At 41.0% G+C, this 14261-nt stretch overlaps 1 long non-coding RNA gene across 1 annotated transcript in view; it reads right to left on the reverse strand.

The window, feature by feature from the left end:
- The window catches only part of LOC117070486, a 36309-nt gene that overhangs the window by 15817 nt on the left and 6231 nt on the right, over nucleotides 1-14261 (reverse strand). The gene's annotated exons all lie outside the window — the stretch shown is intronic.

Raw genomic sequence — 14261 nt, forward strand, 5'->3', positions numbered from 1 at the left:
GCGACAGAGCAAGAGCAGCCTGGGCGACAGAGCAAGACTCCATCTCAGACAACAACAACAAAAAAAAACCACAATGTCATACCTACAGAGTCAACTAAATACCCCTGCTTGGGTTTTTTGTTTGCCTATTTGTATTTTTTAATACTCCTGTTTTGGTTTCAAAGAGTACAACTGCTTTAGAGCAGGGAAGTTCAGAAAATCCTTTCTGTATCATTTTCATGGTAGAAAACATGATTTCATCATCATTCAATAGTTGACATATTTTCTTGTTTAAAACTTAAGAGGCAGGGCACAGTGGCTCATGACTTTATTCCTAGTACTTTGGGAGGCTGAGCTGGGCAGATCGCTTGAGCCCAGTAGTTGCAGCCCAGCCTAGGGAACATGACAAAACCACATCTCTACTAAAACAAAAAAATTCGAAAAATTAGCAGGGCATGGGGGCTCATGTCTCTACTCCCAGCAATGTGGGAGGCCGAGGGAGGTAGATTGCTTGAACCCAGCTTGGGCAAACCTCATCTCTACAAAAAATACAAAAAGTTCAAAAAATTAGCCAGGCATGGTGGCGCACACCTGTAGTCCCAGTTACTCAGGAGGTTGAGGTGGGAGGATCACCTGGACCCACAGGTCAAGGCTACAATGAGTTATGATCCATCGCTACACTCCAGCCTGGGCTACAGAGTGATACCCTGTCTCCAAAACAAAACCAAACAAAACCAAACAAAACAACTTTACGAAAGCTTATTCAATATAATTAGTCATCAGGATAATGTAAATTAAAGCTACAATTATATATCATATGCCAATTAAAATGGGCAAAATTTCTTTTTTTAATATAAATTTCTTTTTATTTATTTATTTTTTTTGGAGACAGTCTCACTCTGTCACCCACGCTGGAGTGCAGTGGTGCAATCTTGGCTCACGGCAACCTCCACTTTCTGGGTTCAAGTGATTCTCCTGCCTCAGCGTCCTGAGTAGCTGGGATTACAGGAGCCTACCACTATGTCTGGCTAATTTTTGTATTTTTAGTAGAGATGGGGTTTCACCATGTTGACCAGGTTGGTCTCAAACTCCTGACCTCAAATGATCTGCCTGCCTCGGCCTCCCAAAGTGGTGGGATTACAGGTGTGAGCCACTGCACCTGGCCAGATTATTGTATAGTTTTCCATCGTAGGACTATACCATGGTTCTTCTATTGACAAGCATTTAGTTTTTGTCCAATCATCATTTCTACGAGCAATAAATCAATGAACATCCTAGTAGTGTCTTCTGGTGCAGGGGTTTTCAAGATTTTATGGCCAGTACTCACAGTGAAAAATAATTTTACATTCAGACCTTGTACATGCATACATGCCTGGGAAGTAGACTCTGAGACAGGGATTCATATGCAGGACATTTATTGGGGATTGTCTTGGGATCAGCACCTGCATAGAACTGAAGGAAGCAGGACTGGATAAAGGCAGAAGTTGGGCTGCAATGAAGTGGCAATAAAGGCCTCAGCTGATTCCACACTAGTTGAGATGATCCCTGAGTTATTCCAAATTTGGACATGGGGATCAGGCATTTATATACCTGCAGTCTTCAGGCCTATACCTGCAGACCAGTTACTGGATACAGTTGCACCCAGGAAGCTCTCTGGAGAAAGCTCTGGAGAGGACTCAGTTAAAAGCTGTTGGCTGCCAACACTCCTAACAGCTGGAATAATGGATGCTTCATTATTGGAGAGGGAGAATCTAGATGGCACACCATGATACCATGATAGCTAATATATAGCTATATAAATATAGATATAGATTAAAAAATTTCACAAGGCAATCCTTCCCATTATATTTTCTGTTCTATTTCATTTTAATAGAATACAAGGCAATCCTTCCCATTATATTTTCTGTTCATTCAATTTAATAATAATATTATTAAATAATAATATTTCATTTTAATATTATATTGTCTTATGCCCAATTTCTGCCTCCAAAGAAAGAACAAGTAAAAACTAAAAGGCAGAAATGAAATCCACAAGCACACAGCCCAGCACCACACCCTGGACCTGGTAAAGATCGACCCCTGACCTAATCGGTTATGTTATCTATAGATTACAGACATTGTATAGAAAAGCACTGTGAAAATCCCTATCCTGTTTTGTTCTGATCTAATTACTGGTGCATGCAGCCCCCAGTCATGTACCTGCTGCTTGCTCAATCAATCACAACCCTCTCACGCGCACCCCCTTAGAGTTGTGAGCCCTTTAAAGGGACAGGAATTGCTCACTCGGGGAGTTCAGCTCTTGAGACAGGAGTCTTGCCGATGCCCCGAGCCGAACAAACCCCTTCCTTCTTTAACTTGGTGTCTGAGGAGTTTTGTCTTTGGTTTGTCCTGCTACATTTCTTGGTTCCCTGACCGGGAAGCGAGGTGATTGGCAGATGGTCGAGGCAGCTCCTTAGGCGTCTTAAGCCTGCCCTGTGGAACATGCCTTGGGGGGACTCCGACCAGCCCGAGTGACGCGGATCCTGAGAGCAGGCATTTGCCCCAGTGGGATGCCTCGCCAGAACAGTGTGTGGCAGACCCCTGTGGAAGATCAATGCAGTGGCTGAACACCAGGAAGGAACAGGCACTTGGAGTCTGGACATCTAAAACTTGGTAAGACTAGTCTTGAAACCTGCCCACTCCGTTTGAGTAGAAGCATGGCCTGATCATCCACAGCGTGCCTTTATCGGCACTTTGGTTTTGGTTTTGACTTGGTTTGAATTGCTTGACAGGAATGGTCTTGGGAACTTGCCTACTCCATTTGAGTGGAAGCGTGGCCTGATCACCCACGGTGTGCCTTTATCAGCACTTTGGTTTTGGTTTTGACTTGGTTTGAATTGCTTGACAGGATTGGTCTTGGGAACTTGCCTACTCCATTTGAGTAGAAGCATGGCCTGATCACCCACGGTGTGCCTGTACCGGCACTTTGGTTTCTGTTTTTGACTTGACTCAGATTGCTTGATACTTTGGTTTTGGTTTTGACCTGGCTTGGATTTCTGGATACTTTGATTTTGGTTTTGATTTTGGTTTGGTGCAAACTGCAGAAGTGTGTGTGTGCCCTTTTTACCCGTTCTTTATTTTGTGGTGTGCATGTGGTGTGAGCGTTGTGTTTGGTCTCAAAGAAGCATAGGTCAGGCACAAATAAGCCTACCCTACTAGGAACTATATTGAAAATTTTCAAAAAAGAATGTAAAGGAGACTATGGAGTACTGTGACACTAGGAAAACTTAAAACTTTGTGTAAGATAGACGGGCCAGCATCAGAAGTAGGTTGGCGATTAGAAGGAAGCCTGGACAGGTCCCTTGTTTCAAAGGTATGGCACAAGGTAACCTGTAAGCCAGGGAACCCAGACCAGTTCTCGTACATAGACACTTGGTTACAGCTGGTTTTAGACTCCCTGCCCCCAAAACACAGTGGTTGAGAGAACAGCAGCATAAGTGGCTTGCAGAGGCAAGGAAAGACCAGCAGAGAGAGAGAAAGGAAAGAGACAGAGAGGAAAAGCGGCAAAAAGAGAGAGGAAGAGACAGACAAAGAGGGAGTTAAGGAGAGAGAGAGAGAAAGAAAGAGAGGCAGAGAGAGAGAAAGAAAGAGAGGCAGAGAGAGAGAAAGAAAGAGGCAGAGAGAAAGAGAGGCAGAGAGAGAGGAGACAGAGGCAAAAGGAAAGTCAGAGAGAGACAAAATCAAAGAGAGAAAGAAAGAGAGTACAAGTAGTTAAGAAAAGAAAAAGTGTACCCTATTCCTTTAAAAGCCAAAGTAGATTTAAAACCTATAATTGATAATTGAAGGTATTCTCCGCAACCCTGTAACACTCCAATACCACTTTGTTGTCAGTGTAAACAAAGGCGTATCCCAAAAACACTGAGGCCTTCCTATCAAAAATCCTTAACCCAGTAACCCGTGGATAGTCCAAATGCATTCAATCTGTAGCAGCAACTGCTTTGCTAAAAAAAAAAAAAAAAAAAAAAAAAAAAAAAGGGAAAAAATAACTTTTAGAGAAACTTCATTGTGAGCACACCTCACCAGTTCAGAAGTATCCTAAGGATTAAAAAAAAAAAAAAAAAAGGAAAAAGAAGGAATTTATATAAAAAGAGTATTACATGGTAAATTCTTGTCCTGAAATAAATTAACTGATTGTTTAAAGAAAGAAATATTTGCAATAAGTCAGAAAGTTGAGGCATGTTGGAATTGTCTGCGAAAGTCATGAAAGAGAAAATGTTATAAAAAAGAATTTATGCAAAAAATGTTGTATAATTCAAAGTAACTAGGCCTCCTGAATGTAAAACTATTGAAAAAAAAAAAAAAAAAAAAAAAAAAAAAGGGAAAAAATAACTTTTAGAGAAACTTCATTGTGAGCACACCTCACCAGTTCAGAAGTATCCTAAGGATTAAAAAAAAAAAAGGAAAAAGAAGGAATTTATATAAAAAGAGTATTACATGGTAAATTCTTGTCCTGAAATAAATTAACTGATTGTTTAAAGAAAGAAATATTTGCAATAAGTCAGAAAGTTGAGGCATGTTGGAATTGTCTGCGAAAGTCATGAAAGAGAAAATGTTATAAAAAAGAATTTATGCAAAAAATGTTGTATAATTCAAAAGTAACTAGGCCTCCTGAATGTAAAACTATTGAAAAAAAAAAAAAGTTTATGTGCAAGGTGTATAAGAAAAGTAAAATATATCTTTGGTAAAAGGATTATAAGGAGGCATAAGAATGTACATTTTTACCTACATTAAAAAGTTTAAAAAATTATTGTTTTGAATGTTTAAGTAAGTTTTAAAACATTAATTGTAAAGAAAATTCTGTATGTAAACATATTAGCTAAAGTTAAAGAAGTATCATACAGTTTTTCTGTGAACTGGACATTAAAGTAAAAGCATAACAAGTTTTTCTTAAAGCACCAACCTGCTCTTTAGCAAAAATTATAAAAGGTTAAAAACAGTCTATAAAATCTTACCTTATGGTCAAACATTTAAAATTAAATAAATATGTCTACAAGGTTTCATTAAAATTAGGTTTAACATTAATAACACACTAATATAAAGATAAAATTTAGCTTATGTGGTATAAAAATCATACAAGAAGCATTGTTAAATGTAAAATGATATTTGGCTTTCTTTGGTTTAAAAACTAATAAAAAATAGGTGTTAAAGGAAATTTCTCAGTAAAAAGGCACTAAGGACTATAAAGTCCACTGCCAAGGTCCCCACATTTAAAACAAAAGGTCAATTTCTTAAAAATTATATACTTGGTTTATCTTCCACTTTCCTTTCTCTCAAAAACTAAAAGTCTTTTAGCACACATACTACCCCTAGAATTTCCGGTAAACCAGCACCAGTCTGAAGATCACGTTCTCATCAAAGGGTAGAAAGAAGAAAAACTCGAGCCAGCCTGGGAAGGCCCCTACCTTGTGCTGCTAACCACCAAGACTGCTGTTCATATAGCAAAAAAAAAAAAAAAAAGAAAAAAAAAAAGGAGGGACTCATCATACCCGAGTCAAGAAAGCGCCGCCCCCTCCAGAGTCATGGGCCATAGTCCCAGGGGAAAATCCTACCAAACTAAAGCTAAGAAAAATTTAACTATTTAATCTATTCTATTGCTGTTTCTTTTTTCCTCATTCTATTGCTGACCATCTAGTTATTAACATAACCAAGTCAATTTTGCCTCAAACCGTTGCATTTAATGCTTGCCTTGTTATACCCTGTGAGGACTTGCCAAGTCAAAGACAGCTTTTTACTTCAGAAAATTACTTCTGTCCCTCCTGAGTGTCCTCAGATGGGGTATTAGTAAACTAGGACCATTTAATCCGGGGAGATTTCAATAAAGACCCCAGTGCCAACCAGGAGTCTTGCCCCCCGATTAGAGCTTTCATGCCATAGTTGGTCCAATGTTCTATGGACCACTAAGGAGCAAGGATGGATTGCCCCAACTGGTTTTTGTAATTTCCTAAAACCATACATTCATTTTACTACAGGATCATAGAAGTTAAATAATAGAAGTTAAAGACTTAAAACAAACTTTAGCAATTAAGACAGAATACCAAGATGCAAATGTGTGGTTAAAATGGATCAAATATTCCATCTGCATGTTAAACAAAAGCAATTGTTATGCTTGTGCACATGGCAGGCCAGAGGCCCAGATTGTCCCCTTTCCACTAAGGTGGTCCTCCAGTTGACCAAGCATAGGCTGCATGGTAGCTCTTTTCCAGGATTCTACAGCCTGGAATAATAAGTCGTGCCGAGCTCTCTCTGCTACATCCCAAAGTCCGGCACCTGGCAGGTCAGCCCCTGAGGGCCATCCAGCCTCCGTCTCCCAACACTAAGTTCACTTTGTGTCTCTCACGAGAAGGAGGAAACTTAGCATTCCTTGGAGACCTGAAAGGATGCAGTGAGCTTAATAATTTTCAAGAGTTTATCAATCAGTCAGCCCTTGTTCATCCCTGAGCAGATGTGTGATGGTGTTGTGGTGGACTTTTCCTGGGCACTCTGCCGAATAACTGGAATGGCACTTATACTTTAGTCCAATTGGCTATCCCTTTCACCCTGGCATTTCATCAACCAGAAGGAAAAAGAAAAGAATAAGACATCATAAAGCGAGAGAAGCCCCTTATGGGTCTTTCGACTCTCATGTCTATTTAGACGCAATTGGAGTCCCACGAGGAATACCAGATCAATTTAAAGCTTGAAATCAAATAGCTGCAGGATTTGAGTCAATATTTTGGTAGGTGATAGTTAATAAAAGGAAATGTAGATTAGATAAACTGCATCTATTACAACGAACAGCAACAAGCTTTTCATGCGTTAAAAGAAAAACTCATGTTGGCCCCAGCCCTGAGGTTACCTGACCTGACAAAACTCTTTACACTCTATGTGTCAGAAAGAGAAAAAAATGGCAGTTGGAGTTTTAACCCAGACTATGGGGCCCTGGTCAAGGCCAGTGGCCTATCTCTCAAAACAACTAGACGGGGTTTCCAAAGGCTGGCCCCCAGGTCTAAGGGCCGTGGCAGCAACGGCCCTGTTAGCACAAGAAGCAGATAAACTAACCCTTAGGTAAAACCTGAATATAAAGACCCCCCATGCTGTGGTAACTTTGATGACTACCAAAGGACATCACTGTTTAACAAATGCTAGATTAACCAAGTACCAAAGCTTGCTATGTGAAAATCCCCACATAACCATTGAAGTTTGCAACATCCCAAACCTCACCACCTTGCTCCTGGTATCAGAGAGCCCAGTTGAACATAACTGTGTAGAGGTGTTGGACTCAGTTTATTCTAGCAGGCCCAACCTCCAAGACCATCCTTAAACATCAGTAGCCTGTGAGTGGTATGTGTATGGGAGCAGCTTCGCCAACTCCTGCAAAGTGACTCTGAAGAAGACGATAAGCCCTGCTCCAGTCACACCCGGAAACTGACTGGTCCACGCACGGCTGAAGCGTGAGAAAATTCATCGTGGGACTCATTTTCCTTAAAATTTGGACTTTTACAGTAAGGACTTCAACTGACCTTCCTCAAACTGAAGACTGTTCCCAGTGTATACATTAAGTCACTGAGGCAGGACAAAAGGTTGCTATGGTCCTATTATTTTATGATTATTTTAAGTGTACTGGAACTCTAAAAAGAACTTATTTGTATAATGTTATTCTATACAAGGTATGTAGCCCAGGAAATGACCAACCTGATGTGTGTTATGACCCATCTGAGCCTCCCATGTCCACAGTTTTTAAAATAAGATTAAGGGCTGAGGATTGGTGGGGGCTCATAAATGATAGGAGTAAAGTGTTAGCCAAAACAGAAAAAAAAGGGGTACCCAAACAAGTCACCTTAAAATTTGATGCCTGTGCTGTCATTAATAGTAATAAGTTAGGAATAAGGTGTGATTCTGTTAATTAAAAGAGAGGCTATATGGCAGAAAATAACATCTGTCATAAATTAGGACTGTGTGGAAAAAATGTAAATACTGGTGTCATTTAGACCACCTGGATAAAAAAAATAAAAAGGATCCAGTCCACCTTCAAAAAGGAAAAATGACCCTTCCTGTACTAAAGGACAATAACCCATTAGAGCTAGTAATAACCAATCCCCTTGATCCTCACTGGAAAAAAGGGAAGCATGTGACCTTAGGAATCGACGGGGCCAGACTGGATCCTCAAGTAAATATCTTGGTTCGAGGAGAAGTTTACAAACGCTCTCCTGAGCCAGTGTATCAAACTTTCTATGATGAACTAAATGTGCCAGTACCAGAAATTCCAGGAAAAACAAGAAATTTGTTTTTGCAATTAGGCGAGCATGTAGCCCAGTCTATCAATGTCACTTCATGTTATGTATGTGGAGGAACTGTAATAGGAGATCAATGGCCATGGGAAGCCCGAGAATTAGTACCTACAGACCCAGTTCCTGATGAATTCCCAGTTCAAAAGAATCACCCTGATAATTTCTGGGTCCTAAAAGCCTCAATTATTAGACAATATTGCATAGCTAGAGAAGGAAAAGAATTCACTCACCCCATAGGACGACTTAGTTGTCTGAGACAGAAACTGTATAATGGTAGGCCGGGCGCGGTGGCTCACGCCTGTAATCCCAGCACTTTGGGAGGCCGAGACGGGCGGATCACGAGGTCAGGAGATCGAGACCATCCTGGCTAACACGGTGAAATCCCGTCTCTACTAAAAAATACAAAAAAACTAGCCGGGCGAGGTGGCGGCGCCTGTAGTCCCAGCTACTCGGGAGGCTGAGGCAGGAGAATGGCGTGAACCCGGGAGGCGGAGCTTGCAGTGAGCTGAGATCCGACCACTGCACTCCAGCCTGGGCGACAGAGCAAGACTCCGTCTCAAAAAAAAAAAAAAAAAAAAAAGAAACTGTATAATGGTACCACAAAAACAGTCACTTGGTGGAGTTCAAATCACACAGAGAGAAATCCATTTAGTAAATTCCCGAAGTTGCAAACCGTGTGGACACCCGGAGTCCCACTGAGACCAGACAGCCCCCACTGGATTATACTGGATATGTAGGCATAGAGCTGACGCCAAATTACCTGACCAGTGGGCAGGTAGTTGTGTTATTGGCACTATTAAACCATCTTTCTTCTTACTGCCCAAAAAAACAGGCGAACTCCTGGGCTTCCCTGTCTATGCTTCCCATGAAAAGAGAAGCATAGTTACAAGAAATTGAAAAAATGATAAATGGCCCCCTGAGAGAATCATACAATATTATAGGCCTGCTACTTAGGCACAAGACAGCTTATGAGGATACTGGACCCCCATTTACATGATCAACCGAATCATACAGTTACAAGCTGTCTTAAAAATAATCACTAATGAAACCGGCAGAGCCTTGACTATTCTGGCCCGGCAAGAAACTCAGATGAGAAATGCTATCTATCACAACAGATTAGCTCTCAACTACTTGCTAGCAGCCTGAAGGAGAGGTCTGTAGGAAATTTAACCTTACTAATTGCTGCCTACACATAGATAATCAAGGGCAAGTAGTTGAAGACATAGTTAGAAATATGACAAAACTGGCACATGTGCCTCTGCAAGTGTGGCATGGATTTGATCCTAGGGCCATGTTTAGAAAATGGTTCCCAGCACTAGGAGAATTTAAAACTCTTATAATAAGAGTTATAATAGTAATAAGAACCTGCTTACTGCTCCCTTGTTTGCTACCTGTACTTCTTCAAATGATAAAAAGCTTCATCGTGCCTGGGCATGGTGGCTCATGCCTGTAATTCTAGCATTTTGGGAGGCCGAGGCAGGTGGATCACAAGGTCAGGAGATCAAGACCATCCTGGCTAACACGGTGAAAATCCCATCTCTACTAAAAATACAAAAAATTAGCCAAGCGTGGTGGCGGGCACCTGTAGTCCCAGCTACTTGGCAGGCTGAGGCAGGAGAATGGTGTGAACCTGGGAGGTGGAGCTTGCAGTGAACTGAGATCGTGCCACTGCACTCCAAACTGGGAAAGGGAGCGAAACAGTCTCAAAGAAGAAAAAAAAAAAAAGGCTTCATCACTACCTTAGTTCACCAAAATGCTTCAGCACAAGTATACTATATGAATCACTATCATCTGTCTTGCAAGAAGACATGGGTAGTAAAAGTGAAAGTGAGAACGCCCACTACTGAGTAAGAGTCTCAAAGTGGGGGAGTAAGGGAGGAGACCACCCCTTATATTGTCTTATGCCCAATTTCTGCCTCCAAAGAAAGAACAAGTAAAAACTAAAAGGCAGAAATGAAATCCAAAAGCAGACAGCCCAGTGCCACACCCTGGGCCTGGTAGTTAAAGATCGGTCCCTGACCTAATCAGTTATGTTATCTATAGATTACATTGTATAGAAAAGCACTGTGAAAATCCCTATCCTGTTTTGTTCCGATCTAATTACCAGTGCATACAGCCCCCAGTCACGTACCTGCTGCTTGCTCAATCGATCACAACCCTCTCATGTGCACCCCCTTAGAGTTGTGAGCCCTTAAAAGGGACAGGAATTGCTCACTCAGGGAGCTCCTTTCTTGAGACAGGAGTCTTGCCGATGCCCCAGGCCAAATAAACCCCTTCCTTCTTTAACTCAGTGTCTGAGGAGTTTTGTCTGTAGCTCGTCCTGCTACAATATAATGTTTGCTGCAACCTTTAGATTGATTTCATAATCTACTAATGGATCATGAATCACAATTTGGAAAAAACTGCTTTAGAGTATATACCCAGAAGTGGAATTGCTGGATTGTAGAGTATCTGCATTTTCTTTGCTTTTTTTTTTTTTTTTTGAGATAGATTCTCACTCTGTTGCCCAGGCTGGAGTACGGTGACATGATCTCGGCTCACTGCAACCTCCACCTTCCAGGTTCAAGTGATTCTTGTGCCTCAGCCTCCTGAGTAGCTGGGATTACAGGCGCATGCCACCACACCTGGCTAATTTTTGTATTTTTAGTAGAGATAGGTTTCACCATGTTGGCCAGGCTGGTCGCGAGGTATGTGTATTTTCAATTTTACTAAAATTTGCCAAATTGGTTTCCAAAAGAGTTGAGCCATTTGACATTCTCACCAATAGAACATGTGATTTCCAGTTTTTCCACCACAGCCTTGCCAACCCTCAGTATTGTCAGACTAATTAATGTTTGCCCATCTGATGGATGGGGTATATATATCTATATCTATATCTATATCTATATATATCTTTTTTTATTTTTAAAAATTTTTTTGAGATGGAGTCTCACTCCGTTACCCAGGCTGGAGTGCAGTGGTGTGATCTCAGCTCACTGCAACCTCCGCCTCCCAGGTTCAAGTGATTCTCCTCCCTCAGCCTCCTGAGTAGCTGGGATTATAGGGGCACACCACCATGCCTGGCTAATTTTTGTATTTTTAGTAGGGACGGGGTTTCACCATGTTGGTCAGGATGGTTTCAATCTCCTGACCTCATGATCCACCGCCTTGGCCTCCCAAAGTATTCGGATTACAGGCATGAGCCACTGTGCCCAGCCGGATGGGGTAATATATTAATAGTAAAGAATCTGAATGAAGCCCATCCTTAGGTGAAAGTTTACAAATATTCCTAATGTTGTAGTACACCAAGACTTAACTTCTTGCTAGCTATCAATCATCAGAAAACATGCCTTTCCCTAATAATTAGGTAGTGTTCAATATTTAGTCTTGCAAAACAGAAATCTAATCTTACAAAATAAGATTAGATTTTAGTCTTGTAATCTTTTCTAACAACTAGCAGAGTGCATTGTATATAACAGTACAAAGTAAAACATGTTTTACTTTGTAAAGATTGAGGGAATGAATTCTATGCCTAAGCACATGGCATTTAAGGTTTTACCTTTTAAAAATCCACAAGGCAGTGTGGTTTGGTAGAAGCCTATTGGCCCAGGGATTATAAGGCGTCTAGCCATGTGATTTGGGAAAACTCATTACGCCTTTCTGAGCTTCAGTTTCTTCATCTCCAAAATAGGATTTTCCTATGTATCCAGTATATTTCATTGGGAGTTTGGAATGCTGAATTCCAAGAACTAATTGGAATCTAGGAATCTGGATTCTAGTCCTAGCTCTTCTCATGCTATTGGACGTACTGCATATGACTTTGGACAAGTCACAGAGGGAAAATGGTCACGTTTTGAAAATGAAATGGTCACTAGATGATCTCTGAGATTCACTCTTGCTAAAAATAATCCTATGTTCTGGATCAGAGAAACATGAAATCAATTTATGAGTGTCATTCTCATGAAGACATTATGATGTAGGTCAGATGATAAACTGTAAATCCATTTTTTTAAATTGCCTGTCTCACATTAACTTTTGTACAGCCCAATCCATATAGCCCTAGCCTTGTGCAATTGTCTTACATGTTACCTAGAGTCTAACCTTGAGATTTTCCTTTGCAACTGATGACCATTTTTATTGCCCTAAGTATTTCAACTCCTGGCCCTACTCTTGCAGCAAACAGGGACTTACTTTATGTGATCATCAGAATTTGAAATGGAAGAATATGTTTCTTGTCTCTTTTCGTAATGCCACTAATTCCCCATTCCCATTTAGCATACAGCTAGTTAAAAATGAATTGTATTAGGGAAACTGAGGCAGGAGGATCACATGAGCCCAGGAGTTTGAGACCAGCCTGTGCAACATAGTGAGACCTTGTCTCAAAACCAACAAACTGAAAAAAACAACAACAACAAAAACAAAAATGACCTGTATAATTATTTACTCTCTTTAGCCTGACATCAAGGGTTCTGTGGATCTCTTTTCTTCAACTGTACCATCCATTACCTTCCAGAGAGCACTGCACAGGTAGGGAGCAGTTCGCACTGCCTGATTGTGCCATCTTTAAAAGCCTTTCTTTCAGCCAGGCGTGGTGGCTCACGACTGTAATCCCAGCACTTTGGGAGACCAAGGTGGGTGAATCACCTGAGGTCAGGAGTTTGAAACCAGCCTGACCACCAATGGTGAAACCTCGTCTCCACTAAAAATACAAAAATTAGCTGGGCATAGTGCCGCATGCCTGTAATCCCAGCTATTAGGGAGGCTGAGGCAGGAGAATCGCTTGAACCCCAGAGGCACAGGTTGCAGTGAGCCGAGATCTCGTCATTGCACTCCAGCTGGGGCAACAATAGCAAAACGCCATCTCAACAAAGTAAAAAAATTTAAAGAAAAGAAAATGAAAGCCTTTTTTCAATTTCAGATCTAATATAGTCAAGTTAAAGCCTCATTTCAATTTGACTTCCTTCTGTTTCTTTTTTAGCATAATTTTAAACTATGTAAGTTATTATGACATAAATCTAATACATCAATAAGATGTTTATTAAAATTAAATCTGCCATTAGGATAATTATAACCAAATATGAATACTTGCAGGGTTATGAATGGGAAATGCAGAGGAAAGCTATCCATTTCTAGGAGATAATAAAGTGACGCTGACACTAGAGAGTCCAAAATAGCTTTGGGGGATTATTTAATTAACAAGGTAACCACCTTACAAGAGGCTTTAGAAATCTTTTTTGTTCTAAATTTAAATGTTTATTATTAAAAATCTATTGCTCTCCAAATCTTGAATAAGCTAATTGTTAAGAGTTTCTCCTTTCTGGACTAACTTTGCCCTTGATTTGGCAAGCCTGATATAACTAACTGATCAATTTCTTTGTCTGCATGCACATATGTAGGAAAAGAGAACAAGATGCTTTTAGGGGCAGCAGCAGCTTAAATGCTTTCTCTCAATTAAGAGTCTTGTGTTGACAGTCTGAAAGTGTTGCAAATGAGACTATCTCCACCACACTAGAGAGGGGTAGGGGAGAGACAAGAGTAGGCCCTAGTCCCCTGCTCCTCTTAGGTAATATCAGGACTGGACATTGATGAGCTTTCCACCAGGAATAGAAAGAAAGGAGAGGAGGAAGCTAGCAATCTCGAATGATGTCTGGAACAACTGATCATATTTCTTTAGAAAGATCAGCCTGCCAACACAGGGATGGATGGATTGAAGAGGGAAAGAGAAGAGAGAGAAAATTTGGCCATGCGCGGTGGCTCACATTTGTAATCCCAGAACTTTGGGAGGCTGAGGTTGGTGGATCACTTGAGGTCAGGAGTTCGAGACCAGCCTGGCCAACATGGTGAAATCCCGTCTCTACCAAAAATGCAAAAATTAGCTGGGCATGGTGGCATGCGCCTGTAATCCCAGTTACTCAGGAGGCTGAGGCAGGAGAATCACTTGAACCTGGGAGGTGGAGGTTGCAGTGAGCCAAGATTGTGCCACTGCACTCCAGCCTG

The sequence above is a fragment of the Trachypithecus francoisi genome, unplaced genomic scaffold (genome assembly GCF_009764315.1).
Source record: "Trachypithecus francoisi isolate TF-2019V2 unplaced genomic scaffold, Tfra_2.0 Lachesis_group3, whole genome shotgun sequence".
Lineage (NCBI taxonomy): Eukaryota > Metazoa > Chordata > Mammalia > Primates > Cercopithecidae > Trachypithecus > Trachypithecus francoisi.